The sequence below is a fragment of the Canis lupus genome, chromosome 36 (assembly GCF_011100685.1).
Source record: "Canis lupus familiaris isolate Mischka breed German Shepherd chromosome 36, alternate assembly UU_Cfam_GSD_1.0, whole genome shotgun sequence".
Classification (NCBI taxonomy): Eukaryota; Metazoa; Chordata; class Mammalia; order Carnivora; family Canidae; genus Canis; species Canis lupus.
The window spans coordinates 26,704,369-26,720,045 of NC_049257.1; the positions used below are offsets into that span (position 1 = coordinate 26,704,369).

Genomic DNA, 15,677 nt, shown 5'->3' on the forward strand with positions numbered 1-15,677 from the left:
TCTCTGCCCATCTGTCACCTTCTCAGAAAGACTATCTCTTCAAGCATACCCCCATTATTCTCCTTCCCCTTTTCTGTTTTTTTTTTTTACTCTTTCGTAGCACTTTTCCACATGTGAAGTTATGAAGTACCTCCTGTTTATGATCTCTTTTGCCCAGTAGTCTATAAACATGTCTTGTCATTGTATTTGAAGTACCTAGAATGGTGCCTGGCATTTAGCAGCAGGCAATGCAGTCATATTCATGTATTGAACAAATGAGTGACTTTAGACCTACAGGCTGATAAATTATGTGAATAGAGACTAATTGTGCACATCAGTATGTCTGGTTCTGTGCCTCAGATAGATTACAACTTGGGTTGCAGTGGTTTATGTGTGATAGAAGCACTAAATTCAATACATAACATTTATGGAAAAATTCATTTGAGTTCCAAATAAGTAGCTTATGTATGGCTTTTTGGAACACAATATATTTAAGTTGTTCATAGCTTGGCTTTCCATAAACATAGCCCAAGATTTCAATGATGCATTTTGTAATAGTAAATGTTGTTACTAAGATTATGCTGTTTCTAAGAGAAATGTTATATTTTCTGGTAGTCATGGAGCTCAATAGGTGAGCAAGGTAGGAAGTTCTTGACAGCAGTATTAGTCAAAGTTTTCAGGCAATTTGTTCATATGGAGTAGGACCCTCACTATCCTTTAAGGATGTCAGGGGGAGGTGTGAATTTCTCTGCCTCCTTAGAAAAATAATTGGCAAGAGGTAGGATGAGTGTCAGTTGTAGGAAGTAAACAGTGCTCCATTTTCACCTGGGAAAGCGTGCTCAGCCGGAACAAAAGCAGAAAGCCCCACGGTGATAACTGGAATTGGGTGGAAGCTACAATGTGGTGGGTTTGCAGAGGCCCAGGATTTACGTAGGCAATTGTGATGTTAACAGTATGGCAACTGTAATTACGAATCCCATCTCCACCTGCCCATGTCTTGCCCTGGTTGGCAATACTGGAGGGTTTGCAGAAGGGGCGTGGAGGGAGGAGCTGACGCGCTGAGCACTGGCTGCGTGGACACTGCTGCTGGACATGCGTTGTTCCTGCAATGAAGCTGCCAGCAGCCCTATGATGGGTGCTTCTAGAATCTCCATTTCATAGATGAGGTGGCTGAGGCTAGCAATGGATACGCGGTGCAGCAAGGATGCTGTGCTGGAATACTAATCCAGGGCCGTCTGACTCAGAAGTCAATCCTGCTTTCTGTGACATTCTGTGATTATAGCTGCATAGGGCTGGGGAATAAGCAATCGATGGCGTGGACTCTGAGGGCAGCATTTCAGAAAGTTGTCAATATTCTTGTATTTTTCTCGAAAGCTTTTAAAGTCATTGTTAGGGATTTCGGGCCAGATTGGAAGGAATTACAAGACAAGAATAAAGCACACATTCATTCTTAGGTCTTATAGTTCCTATGTAGCTTTTTTGGGGGCGGGGGGTGGGTGGGTGGGTGCGTGTCAGCATTTATCCCTCTGCAAGAGCATACACACTAAAAAGAACAACTGAAATCACCAGTTTCTATGACTATCCATATGCATGAATTCACAGCCAGTCACAGAGCATCATCTCTGCTCTGCTGGAGTTTGAAAGTTCTTATCAGTTTAAAATATTTTTATTTGCTTTATTAAACAATGAATAGCTATTGTGATGAATCCAACACCGAAAAATGGGAGCAAGAAAATGGGTAAACGAATGCTACATGTAAATACTATGATAATTAGAAAGTTATCTGCAATCTTCAAACCACAAACTAATATAGGGCAACTGTTTCTGAGGCCAGAGGTCTGTGGGTCCTTATGGAAATGGGAGTGAGGGAATCCTGCTTCGGGGCATAGAGCATAGAGGGAATAGCTTCTCCTGCATTCTTATTTCCATAAGAAACCTGATTTGAGGCTTTTGGTTTCAGGTCTGGAGGTCTGAGATTCTGAACTTTGCCCTGCTCTTAGAGTCTTACATTATTTGCTTTGTTTAAATCATTTAAGTTTAAAAATAATCTGTTTATAGAGACATTTGCCTTTCGGCCTGCAGGAAGACTTTATATGTGGGTGTATGTTGTGATTTGCTCACACCCACACTTCTAGTCCCTTACAGCAATAGCCTTCCTCAGGAGCTCCCACATAAGCTTTCTGTGAAGTATTCAAGAGCATCCTGGTGATGAAAAATGGGGTGGGAATGTCCACAGTGGTCAGAAGTGTCCAGAAAAAGCATAGGTGCTTAAATAAGTATTTGATTAATTAATAAGCAAAAACAAATCTCTTAGTTCCCTTTGTAGTTCTACCCAATTTATGCTCATGAAGGTACACACTCAAATATATGGTTGTCCTTAAATAAAAGGCATGTCTAGACATATTTTGATAAGGGTTGCAGATCTTGAAAATGTTTAACTTTGTATTTATAATTGGCATGTGCTTTTAAATTATTACATAAGAAACTTTCCATGAGTTCCGATTCGCAAATGATTTAATATAACCATATAACAAATATATCATTTACAATGAGTGCTACAGACAGAGCAGTGACAGGTCAGTAAGGTTGCCTGGAAGCTCTGTAGTCTGCTTGGTCGTTGAGGCTTCAGATGGGCTGAAATCGCCGGCACTGACCTGTGCTTGTGCCCCTGTTAGCTGGGCTCCGCTAAATGAGGAAATAGGCAAAGATGATGATGTTTCCATTTTGCTGTCCAATCCCTCCCTACTGCTTTCTTCTCCTATCAGAACTGGCTTTCATGATACCAAGAGAACTAGAGATTTAAGTGATCATCCCAAGAGTCTGTGATGAACGTGATATGCAATGAAAAAGGAGCTCTAATGGTGAGAGTTGGTACTCTCAGGAGGGAGGAAGGTCTTTTTCCTCCCCTTCTTATGTGTGCTGTTTTGTATTCCTAAAATGAACTCAGCCATTTGGTGATTTGTAAGCCATTAATGTACCCCAAATCATCAAAATAGTTTCTCCATTAAGTTTTTTTTTTTTTTTTTTTAGGAAACCATAATTACTAGAGTTAACATCGATTAACAAGCATTTCGCTTCTGTCTGGTTGACAGTCTGCCTTGTTTTTTAAGGGTTAGGTCCTGTAGAAATACAATTTGAGTTTATAATTATAAAGAAAGAGAGATGAAACGAAGCAGGATTGATTGCTTTTCCATCAGGCTTACCTTACATTATATATATTTAAATTGTGTTTGTAATACTCTCATCAAATATTTAATAGTATTTTCAGAAGTGAAATGTACTGTGATCTTCATGCTATGGATACTTATGAAAAGAAAGCAAATGCTTATCAAAATGGTGAAAAATATGTAATAGGCAACGTGCATGGATTCCACAAACCCAATTCTAGAGGAAAACATTCTTTGGCAAGCAGTCAAACAATTTTAATGTAAAATTTAATGCAGTAGGGGTGACATATTTTAGTACAAATTAATTAGATTAGTGAAGTGAAATGGTCTGAGTCAGAACAAATAAAATGAGCTGCATAACACGAGGCACTTTGCAATAATTCTTAGGCTATCAATTCTGTTACTTTGCAATTTGAATTCTATTTAGATCATCAAAAATTATATAAAACCAATTCCTGTTTCTTCTGGTTGATTACATAAAAATACAACAATGAATTCCATTTATCTGGAAAATGAACAGAAGATCACTTTCTTCAATAAAAAGTTTCCAATTTATAAAATACCTTTAATTGTTTCTTTAATTTTCCTTGCTTGTTTTTGTACTGTGGGCCTTCTGAAAAAGTTCCACTTATTTTGGGCTAATTAATTTTATTTTACTTTGTTAATTTCTTTACACTTTGGCTTCTTCTGCAAGTAATCTGGTGGTTTATTGTAACAATTAAAAAGGAAAAAGAAAAGTTGGTATGTGTGAATATAATAACTATGACAAGAAAAAAGTAGAAAGACCGATGGGAAAATGTGACCTTTTATTTTTTTCATTTATCTATTTTTTTTGAAGGCAACCTTTGGAATGGTTTCAAATGACGTGATAAAGGGCTAGTATCCAAAATATATAAAGAACTTATAAAACTCAACACCAAAAAACCCCCAAATAATCGAAATTAAAAATGGGCAGAAGACCTGAATAGACATTTTTCAAAGAAGACATACAGATGGCCAACAGACACATGAAAAAGATGCTCAACATCACTTGTCATCAGGGAAATACAAATCCAAATTGCAATGAGATAGCACCTCATACCTGTAAGAATGGCTAAAATTAACAACACGGAAGACAACAGGTGAAGATGGAGAAAGAGGAAACTTTTACACTGTTAGTGGAAAGGAAACTGGTGCAGCCGCTCTGGAAAACGGTGTAGAGGTTCCTCAAACAGTTAAAAATAGAACTATCCTACAACCCAGCAATTACACTACTAGGTATTTACCCAAAGGATATAAAAATACTGATTTGAAGGGTTACATGTACCCTGATGTTTATAGCAGCATTATCAGCAATAGCCAAACTATGGAAAGAGTCCAAATGTCCATTTAGTGATGAATGGATAAAGAAGAAGTGGTGTATATAAAAAATAGAATATTACTCACCCATAAAAAAGAATGAAATCTTGCCATTTACAGCAATGTGGATGGAGCTAGAGAGTATTATGCTAAGCAAAATAAGTTAGAGAAAGACAAATATCATATGATTTAAATCATATGTGGAATTTAAGAAACAGACCAGATGAACATAGGAGAAAAAAAGAGAGAGGCAAGCCATAGAATGGACTCTTAACTATAAAGAACAAACTGAGGATTGCTGGAGGGGAGGTGGGTGGGGCGTGGGCAAAATGGGTGATGGAGATCAAGGAGGGCACTTGTGATGAGCACTGGGTATTGTATGTAAGTGATGAATCACTAAATTCTACTCCTGAAACTAATATCATACTATATGTTAAGTAACTGGAATTTAAATAAAAGTTGAAACTAAAACAAACAACCGCCCCCAAGCCCCTTGACATTTTAAAAATGTGACTAAAAAACATAGGCCACATGGCTTATGTGATTTTTTTTTGCGACTGAATTTCAAATTTGAGTCTAAATTCCTGGTAGCAAAAAGTGAAACATGATGAGTTATTTTATTGTCTTAATTATGAAAGAGAACCCTATTAATTGTATTTGTTAGAGTATTTTAAGTGTGGAATAATTTTAAGAATGGAAAACCCAATTCAAAGTGGCCCTCAAGAAACAGAAAATATCCCTACACAGGGATCTGTTTGATTTAACCAGAACTTGGTCTGATGGGTTGAGATGTTCTTGTCATTTTTATTCTTTTTGTGTTGATTTCATCTCAGTCTTATCACAAGATGGCAGCAGCAGTACTAGGCCTCATATCCATTTACAACGACATATGTAGGTTGTCTTTTCTGCCTTTCTCTCAAGACAGGGAATCTTCATTTCCATTTTGTCTAGTGAATTTCCACTCACACTGTACTGGCCTAATCATTTGATCCATAACTTGCAACCAAAGGAATGCCGTGGGCTGATTGGGGTAGGCCTACTTTCCTGAACCAGTGATGGCAAGGAAACTTGATTATGTCGGACCACTCAGGGCCATTTCTGAAATTGTGAGTGTGATCTGATATAGCTCGTGAACTATATGGTCAGAGAGGGGTATGTGAACAGATACCAGAAATTAGGAAAGGGAAAACAGGTGTAACCAACAATGTCCTCTGAACAAGTTACCTGAGGGAAATAAAATTTTTTTATTACTTAGGAATTTAACCTTCTGGATTCATTTATTAGCTACAAAGGTCTGTTTGGGATATGCATTCAGAGACAGTCATGATATTTGGAAGATTTTAATGTTAAGTAAAAATAAATCAGAAGAAATAGCTATAATAACTGTATCTCCATTGTAGAGTCTTCTGAAGATAGCTGACTTCATAAACATTGAACTTGATGGATAGATCGATGGGGCCGACCAGTTCCAATTTAAGCTGTGTAGTTTTGTTTCTACTACATTCTCCTAATATTTTTCTAAATAGAGGTAAAAATCATTGACTCTCAATCAAAATGTCTTGATTTGCAAAACTTTTCTCAAAAAATAAGAAGCCATTATTAATTTTTTGATGGGCAGAGTGGGGATGGGAACAAGTTGAAACAAGAGGGGAATCACTGTAGTGCTAGTGCTAAAAGTTTTGGACTTGAAGTATGTTCCAAGGTCAAAGGTGCCATTACATTGGTGGTTAAGATTTTAGATAATAATGTGCCTGTCCCTTGTTTTCTCTCTCTCTCTCTCTCTCTCTCTCTCTCTCTCTCTCAGACACACACACACACACACACATTCTAGTAATTTGAACCATGATCTCGAGGAGGCTTATTTTTTAAGTGTTATTTTTCTCTACAGAGAATCTATGAGATTTTAAATAACGTAAATGCTATTGCCTAGAGACGGAGGATAAAATTAACACTGAAAAATATTTTAAAATAAAAATAGATCAATTAATGACAATAATTAGTCACCTTGCTTCTCTGAATTTGACTATACTACCTGGCTTTTCTTCCTCCCAGTCTTTGTGGACAGTGTCTACATTAAGACAACAGCTCCTAATTTTCCGGCTCTGCTTTGCTTCAAGATAATCCTTTTCTTTATAGACAGTTGTCTTGGCAGGTAAATCAATTCCCATAAGTACAGTCTCCTGAAATGAAGCCAGGTTCATTGTCCTCTCTGGGGGCAGCACCAGCCAGTATTTTATTATCTTTTCCAAATCATGACACTCAATGAAGTGTGGAACTGATAAAAGATGAATTTACTTTAAGGTCCAAGAGAGAAAACATAACAGAAAATGAGAAGTTTCATCATAAATGCATCAATGAAGTTGCCCAGGGAGACTTGGTGTTGGTGAAACTATCTCATAGCCACAGAAATTGCATCTCACCTTATTCATGACTGACACTCTAATGGAATCTCTGAGTGTCTCAGCATACTGTCTGGACCTGCTTCATTTTCTCTTTCAGGTGCAAAGCAGTGTTTCTGGTTTGACCCATTGTCCCAAGATAGGCAGAGAGTTTCTTTGGCACTGGCCCAAAGGACAATAGGGAAGCGATCTAGCTAAAATTACATATTGATCTCCCCTTCAACCATCATCCTTTCCAGTTAAATTATCCTGCTTCTTCCTGAAGGGATGACTATGAGTTTTCAAAACGCACTCACCCAGCTTCTTAGGTGATAATTTTTCCCCTTACAGTCTTCGGATTTAGATTCTGATATATTTAAATAACTGTTATTTTCACAAAAAGAATACCAATTTTAGAGTGTTGTAAGCACAGACATTTGGTAAACAACAATCCTATAAGTAGGACACATTAAATATTTGCTGATATAAACCTTTGGGAAAAAAATTCATTACTATGGAAACTTGAATATTCCTTTTTATTTTTCTCACCTAGCACATTTCCCTACAATCAATTTTTCGTACTGCTGAATTCTGTACTTAAATTCTCCTCCTTTATGAATTTTTACTAATTTTTAAAATTCTTGAGGCTGGAAGCAATGTAATTGTTATTTTCATATATATTTTTTCTCACTTCAGATGCACAGATTTGAATTAAGTATACCCCTTGGTTGCTGGCACACTTTCATCAGGCCAAGAAAGGTGCATCCCTGATTGATACAGTAGGTGTTCAACAAATAGTGTTCATCACTTGAATAAAGTCTTACCACTTCAGAAACTTCTCCAACGTAGGACATGGATAAGAGGACTGAAAATTGATCAGAACTATTTCCTTTACCACACACATTAGAGGTTATTGACAGTTTCTTAGTGAGTCCAAATTGGAGTCTGACAAAAAAAAAATTGAAGTCTGACATGAGAACTATTGTATATTCTTTATATTTTATTGTATATGAATATTAAAGGGTAAATCATTGAATGCGATTCAACTTTTGCAGTTCTATAGTAAATTAACTAACTGCTTTAGGTATTATTATAGGTAATTATTTGATCTGATGAACCCTATCCACCTATTGTAGTCGAGAGTCAGATGTTGGATACCATCAGGAACCCTTTATGGAATTGATGGAATTCTGTTTTAGCAAGGCTCAATTCTGTCTGGATTCTACAAATGTAATCATCATTTACTAAATCTTACTTGACAGTGTGCTTGATGTTTCACCATCCACTGGGTGGCCAGGCTGTGCAGCCAAGGTAAAGAGGCAGGGAAGAAACCAGTGCATGATTTGAGGTTGCTGAGAACAGACAACACACCTACGAGGCTCGAGTGGCTTAGCAAGAGGAGAGAAAGCGCTAGTATTTAGCCTTTGCAATATGTGGGTCCCCCACGACCAGGAGAACCACTCTGCAGCCGGCCAATGCGGGCAGGGTAGCCTGCACACTCCACTTCCTGCTGTAGTTGAAGTCCCCTGACCGCTCCCCTGTGGGGTCTGAGTTACAGAAGGCAGGGACCTGCGTTAGGGAATCGACTCATGCGCTTAAGCAGAACAAACGAATGCACATCGAGCTGACACAGGCAAGGATAATCCCACCACAGTTGGGGGTAAGCCTGGCACCTGTTGTGAGGACTCTATTTCTTGGTAAGGAAGTGTTCCAGGCCCAAGGGTGATTCTGAAGTGGCCCAGTGGGGTGCGGAAAGACTGCATTTCCACACTCAGGAGACTGGATTTTCCAACACTTGATGATGATGATGATGATGAAGCAGTTTCTATTGCAAACAGACTCAACCATATATACTTTGGGGAAAAATACTCCCTTGGCAGTGTTACTGACTTTTTTTTAAGCATACGATTTCTAGAAGAGTGTTTCGCTTGTGTGTTTGACTTTGACGATAACCAAGAAATGCATTTTCCATATTGACCCTTGACATGTGTGTGTATGACTAAAACAAAATCTTCAGAAACAACACTTTCCATTAGTATGTGTAATGCACTCTAATGTTTTTTTTTTGGTTTGATTCTATTCTATTACGTTAAAAAAAATCGATCCACTTAATTGACTTCATTAATGAGTCCAAACTACTGTTGGAAAAATACTGTTCTAGGAAATGGGCCATACAGAAGCTACAAAGTTTATAAGAACATTCAATGGTTTGAAAAACAAAGGGGAGGGGTGAAAAAAAGAGTAGCAAGAACTGCAAAGCAGAGAGTAATTTCATTAGTGTGGCTGTTACATAAATCACATCTATCTTTCCTGCTACAATAAACATGTGGCTGAAAAACTTTTGGAAGAAGCAACTTAAATCTTATGCATGAAGGGAGACAGAGATTCTCAGAGTCTGCTTATATGATTATTCTGGTAGAGAAAGGATTTTTTATTTTAGCAATCCATAAGAAGAATTGGTAGTCAACTTAAAATTGTATTATTATACATATAATATATAGGAATATGTCATTATATTATTGTATGTGTACTCTATTTAGGAATAAATACAAAAATTACTTTTTATGATAATATATCCTTTTAAAGTTATATTATTGTATGAATTATGTATATATACACACATAACTGTAAAGCTACATACATAATAAATATTTTAATCACACATAGATATATAATCTACCAAGCATTAAACAGCCTACATTATCATAATAGGCATTAAACAATTTGCATTTTACCTGTGTTCTGGGTTCCACTTGGCTTCCTTTCTGTTTCTCTAAAGGGCAAGACCAAGGGCTTGGGCATGTCATTTGCTCTGCTCAGGATGCTCCCTTCTATGCCTTTCTCCTGCTTCTCTCTCTACATACTCTAATTTTCATTTCCTTTAAATCTCATCACAATTGTCATATTCCCAGGCTTATCTTTGCTCTCCCAAGACTAAATCAGGTCCACTTCTATTAAGTTTTTACAGCATAGCTTTCCTTAGAGCCTTCACAATGTCATGCTCATTTTGGCTCATCAGTGTTTCTTGAGTGCCCTCCGCAGTGCCTGATACATAGCAGACACTTGAATATTTGTTGCATGACTAAATCATTCTAATAATGAAAGTTCCAATTACTTTTAAAAAAGGGATGTGAATCAGCATTCACAGCATACTGAATACTTTCCAGATCTCATAACTATCTGCTTGAATCATTATTTTTGTGTAGGAATACATGTATTCCTCTTTCCTGCCCTTAACTGGTACTGACTTGCATGTGATAAATGCTAAATAAATGTTTGTTGAATTGATTCTTCTAGGATATATATATATATATATATATATATATATATATATATATTTCATGTAATGAAACCTGTAGAAAGGGGAATATATTTCATAGTAGAGCAAATTTACATAATCATTACGATTGTGTTTATTGATTTTCATCTTTTAGAATCAGTCGAATGAGAAGCAGAAAAAAAATTGTTCAGTGTTAATGTGCTTATGTTACAAAGTGTGTTCAAGAGGCCCTGTGGAAAGTCAATGTAATGAGAAGTATGTGTTTGGTATGTTATTTATAGTTAATGGTTAACCCATATAAAAGCTAAAAATAACAATATAAATATATAACACTGGGAAGAGAAGGGGAGGAGGGAACAAAGTAAATGAACTCCATTCTCACATTTCTTATGATGGCAGTTAATAGATACTGTCTAAAGTTAATAAGTCAAAATAATGAAAAGAAACAACCAGCAAAACCCCTAGAAACAGGAAAAGTTAAGAGATATTATCCTTGGAGAGTGTCTGTAGGAGGGGAGGAATTGGATGAGAGATGTTGCTTTTTTTTTTTTTTATCATAGATCTCTGGTACTAATCAGACAAAAACCTAGGAGAGAATGTTGTATGGAATTCTCCTTAAAGTTATTTTTGAGAGCCATGCACTTTTCCTTGCCTCTGGCTGTTCCTTCATATCTTACTATGAACTGATTATAATGATTTTTTTTTTTTAAGAGCAAAAGTGTTGAATTGCCGTGATGGAAATTGTTGAGGCTCTCACACTGAAACACTGTTATGGGTAGAAATCTAGATCCCTATAGAATTGTCATTCACATACTCTACTAGAAATTAGAATTTCTGTGAAACAGAAAAACATTAATACTTCCCAAACTTTCTTATACACAGAGGCATTATTGAGCCTATTTAGTAGTTTATTACATAATGACGTAAATAAACTGAGGAAAAAGAACACACGAAAATTGAGCAGCATATATAGAAAATTCCCATTTGCTGTTTCCCTCGACTTAGGCTGAGCCTCCAATTATCAACATTCCTCACCAGAGTGCTGCATTTGTTACAGCTGATGAGCACATCATTGTCACTCAAAGGCCGTAGTTGACGTTAGGGTTCACTTCTGGTGTGTATATAGGTTTAGACACATTTATATTGGCATGTATTTATCATTATCGTATCGTACAGAGCGGTTTCACTGCCCCCAAGCCCTCTGTGCTTAGTTTTTAAAAAATTTTTTTTTATTTTTATTTTTTCCTCTGTGCTTAGTTTATTCACTCTTTCCTTCTTCTTGACTCCTGGAAACCACTGATTTTTTTTTAAATTTTTTAAATTTTTTATTTTTTTACTGGCTTCATACTTCAGTCTTTTCCAGAAGTTCATATAATGACATATGACATATGTTTGTTCACCATCTAGATGTTTTCTTCGGTGAGGAGCCCGTCAAAGTCTTTGATTCATTTTTTGATTGGATTGCTTGTTCTCTTGTTGTGGAGTTTAAAAATTCTTTGTATATTCTGGATAATAGTTCTTTACCAGAAATGTCTTTTGCAGATATTTTCTCTCAGTCTGGGGCCGGTGTTTTCATTCTCCTGACATTGTCTTTCACAGAGCAGAAGTTCTGAATTTTAATGAAGTCCAGCTTATCAATTATTTCTTTGAGGGATCGTGTCTTTGGTGTTGTATCTGAAAAGGCATCATCACCATACCTGGGTCATCTAGGTTTTCTCCTATATTATCTTCTAGGAGTTTTATAGTTTTGCATTTTACATGTAGGTCTGTGACCCATTCTGAGTTAATTATTATGAGGGTTGTAAGGTCCTTACATAAATTCTTTTTTTTTTTTTTGCATGTACATATCCAGTTGTTCCAGCACCATTTAGTGGCCTCTTTATAGTGTTAAATTCTGGCTGATTTTTTAAAGAAGCTTCATTTAGAAAATTTATGAGAAAATAACATTAGGTCAAGTACAAGGAATTGGTTTAGGCTGGCTTCACAAGAGTCTGATAACTGGTTTCACTGGGCTGAAGTCAAGATGCTGACAGGGCTACATTCCTTTCTGGAGGCTCTAGGGGACAATCCTTGCCCTTCCTTTTTCCACCTCCAAGATGCAGCCCACATTTCTTGGCTCATGGCCCCTTCATTTACTTTCAAAGCCAGAAACATTGAATTTCTATGCCTACTCTTCCACAGTCGCATCTCCCTCTGACGCCGTCCATCCTCCCTCCCTTCTCCATTTTTAAGGACCTTTGTGATTACATTGATTCCACCTAGAGAATCTAGGACTTTCCTATTTTAAGGTCAGCCGATTGTCAACTTTAATTCCACTTGTAACCTTAATTCCCCTTTTGCTGTGTAAGGTGATGTATTTACGAATGTGAGAGATTGGGAAGGACATCTTTGAGGGGCCATTACTTTGCCTACCAGTGTGATGCTGGATAAAACTTATAGTAACAATGAAAAATTATAAACAGTTAACACACTGTGCTTCATTTTATCCTTCAACAAATCTATGAAGTGAGAAACTGGGGTTTAGAAACTTGGATTAACTTGCACAAAATTGCATGACATGAAAACTTGTCTTCATAAACATGGTGCTACATACACTCTGCCTCCTATTTGGGCATGAAAGTATGAGGCAAACCTGATTCTATGACTGGGCTCCATGTTTTGCATGAAGACTAGTGCTAAGTCAAGCTAAATATATTTTAGAGTTTCAATCTAGGTGGCTAACCACCCCCCCCCCCGTTTTTTTTTTAAAGAGTTTATTTATTTGGGGGGGGAGAGAGAGAGAGAGAGAGAGAGCGAGCACAAGTCTGGGAGGGGCAGAGGGAAAGGGACCAGCAGACTCTGCTGAGCAGGGAGCTGACGTGGGGCTCTATGCCAGGACCCTGAGGTCATGACCTAAGCCAAAGGCCAACTAACAGCCACCCAGGTGCCCCCTAGGCTGGTCAGCTTTTAAATGTATGATTGTGACATGAAATAAAACATTTAAGTTGTTTTATGGTTTCAAATTTTTCTCACCTTCTGCAGTCTGTGATGCCCCTTCTGCTAACAAGAATTATGGGCGTTTTCATCTATGTTTAGTCATATTATCTAGACTTGATCCTTAATATTTTAATTAATAATTTTTCCCTTGCTTTTTGTTTTTTAAGCCTTGTTATTCCTATGAACGAGAGGAAGCTCAGATGTTTTTAGCACTGGACTATATTCGAATACCTTTTACACCATCAAGAAACCATACTAAATCAGGAATGGTATGAGGATTTCTGAATGTATTTTCACTCACCTCATCCTTCCTTAATTTAACACTCACATAATGCCAACCATTATGCTTGATGTAGGTTGAAAATATTTAAGGGTGTGAGAGCCTGTGCAAGTTTATTACCGCAATTGAATACTAAAGTACAATATTGGAGAAGTACATATTATTTTCAATCTTTTTCATGACACATTATATTTTGAGCTGCTAACATGTAACAAAAACATTTATTTTTTATGAGTATTAAAGGAGAATCTCTATTTTTTGAATATGGAAGTCTAATAAAACTGTTGATTAAAATTTGAATTTAGCCATATTGAGAAATGAACTTCAAAAAAAAAAAAAAGGAAATTATCACACTCTAGGCAACAAGACTTTAGCAACAAGACTTCGTATGGTGCTAGGTCCTGATTCTTTATTGATATGGTAAATCATCTTATTCAATAATTGAAATGCCCTCTAAGAAAGAGTGTAATAAATATTTGTGGGTTAAGTAATGTTTTATTTGGGTCGTGTTGAAATCATTCTTCTAAGTATTGGTTTTATTTAAGCCCCAAATTCTCTTTTCTTACAAAGTGTTCAGAATGCTCCATGATTTGTTACAATAAATTCTATAAAGAATGTTTGAATTAGGAAGATCTACTAATTAAACTAATTTCATATAATGATCGTCTCTCTACATGATGACATTCTATGAATAAATGGTATGGTGTTAGAGGCTCATTTGTTTTATAGATAGAAGAGAAAAACCTGAGTATAATTAAGTTAGATTTGTTTTCTGCAGGATTCTCGGAAATCTGGAAATGTACACCCTGAGCTTCAATATTTATGGTATGTATATGCAAGAAAATTGTAGGCTTCAGTTTGATTCTCATTGCTTTACATATGGTGATACATGAATGTGGGATAAGAAGGATAGAAAAAAACAAATGGAAGAGGGTTTTATTAAACATTTTGCCATCCCAAGGATTCTCAGCGAAGTTGCCATACAATGGCAATGTTCACCAACATTCTCCACAAAGAATCATTTTCTTTGTGCCATTTGGCTGGAATTCACAAGTGGTATTAACACAGTAGTTTCAAGATAATCAGTTTTTGAAATGTGATCATTATGAGTACATTTCAACTGTGGTCCTCATAGGCAGGACTCTCTTATTTATCTTTTTATCCCCCACTGCTTATCCTGTGACGTGGTGGGAGTACTCAATACATGTTTGTTGAATGAAGGAAGGAGTGAATTAAAATTCTTTTTTCTTCTAGTAACATAAAATGTTTTATTTAATCTTGCTCATCTTTGTCACCTCACGTATCAATTGGGAACCCGGACTAGATGGTCTCTAAGGTCCCTCCAAGCATCAACATTTTGTTTCTCTGTGATTCTTTTCTTCATTTGGTTGTGGTAGGTAATAGGGTCTTACTCCTGTCTCCCTTGGTTGTTACCTCTGCCTGGATGGCAGAGAAGATAGAGACTCCTAGGTACTGAGACTCGCTGGTTACTTATTAATCCTAACCATTGAAGACAGCAGTGTGGGAAGTGGATTTTGGTGAATGGTAAAGGCTTCTAGCAGCTTCCACTCTCGAATTTCATGGTGATTGGATTGCTCAACATAAGGTTGTGAGCACTTTATCCTTTCCCGCTGAGCCTTCTAGAGGCAGTGGGAATGCTGAATGGCTCTTACAGTAGGCAGCTTTGTCAGGAGATTTATTCTAAACGACCTAAAACTGTTTTAGAATTACAGAAGATTCTCTCCTGCTGTGTCCTGAGGTTTCAGGTTCACTGACTTGTTTTTTTTTTTTTGTAGGGTTGTCATCCACTCCAGTTTGCCTGGGACAGTTCCCGTTATTACCTGCTGCCTGCTGTAATTGTTAATGGTGCCTCTTTCACTCTCAAAGTGACCTGCTTTGGACAATAAATTATAGGGTTACCTACCACCTTGGCTTTTTTTTTTTTATTTAAGATTTTATTTATTTATTCATGAGAGACACAGAGAGAGAGAGGCAGAGACACAGGCAGAGGGAGAAGCAGGCTCCATGCAGGGAGCCCGACGTGGGACTCGATCCCGAGTCTCCAGAATCACGCCCTGGGCTGAAGGCAGATGCTAAACCACTGGGCCATCCGGGCTGCCCAACCTTGGCTTTTTTTTTACTCGTGTAGAGTTTACTCTCCCTGTATTGAGGGGTACTCATTCCTGGCAGTGCGAACCGTAGGTATCTGCAATAGTCCTATCTTCCTCTTGTGAGATCTCTCGCATAAAGACAAACTGATTCTACTCACTTTCTTGTTT

General features: G+C 37.1%; 1 long non-coding RNA gene across 2 annotated transcripts in view; it reads left to right on the forward strand.

Moving 5' to 3' along the window:
* LOC111094249 overlaps positions 1 to 15,322 on the forward strand; it is a 95,188-nt gene extending 79,866 nt beyond the window's left edge. The window contains exons 4-5 of one of the 2 annotated variants that reach the window (XR_005384858.1): positions 5,885 to 6,012; positions 7,559 to 7,617. This is a non-coding gene — a long non-coding RNA (uncharacterized LOC111094249). Of the gene's footprint in view, positions 1 to 5,884; positions 6,013 to 7,558; positions 7,618 to 14,176; positions 14,224 to 15,194 lie in introns of those variants that run through there. The other variant, XR_005384855.1, reaches the window with a different exon arrangement.
* The last annotated feature ends 355 nt before the right edge of the window (positions 15,323 to 15,677 follow it).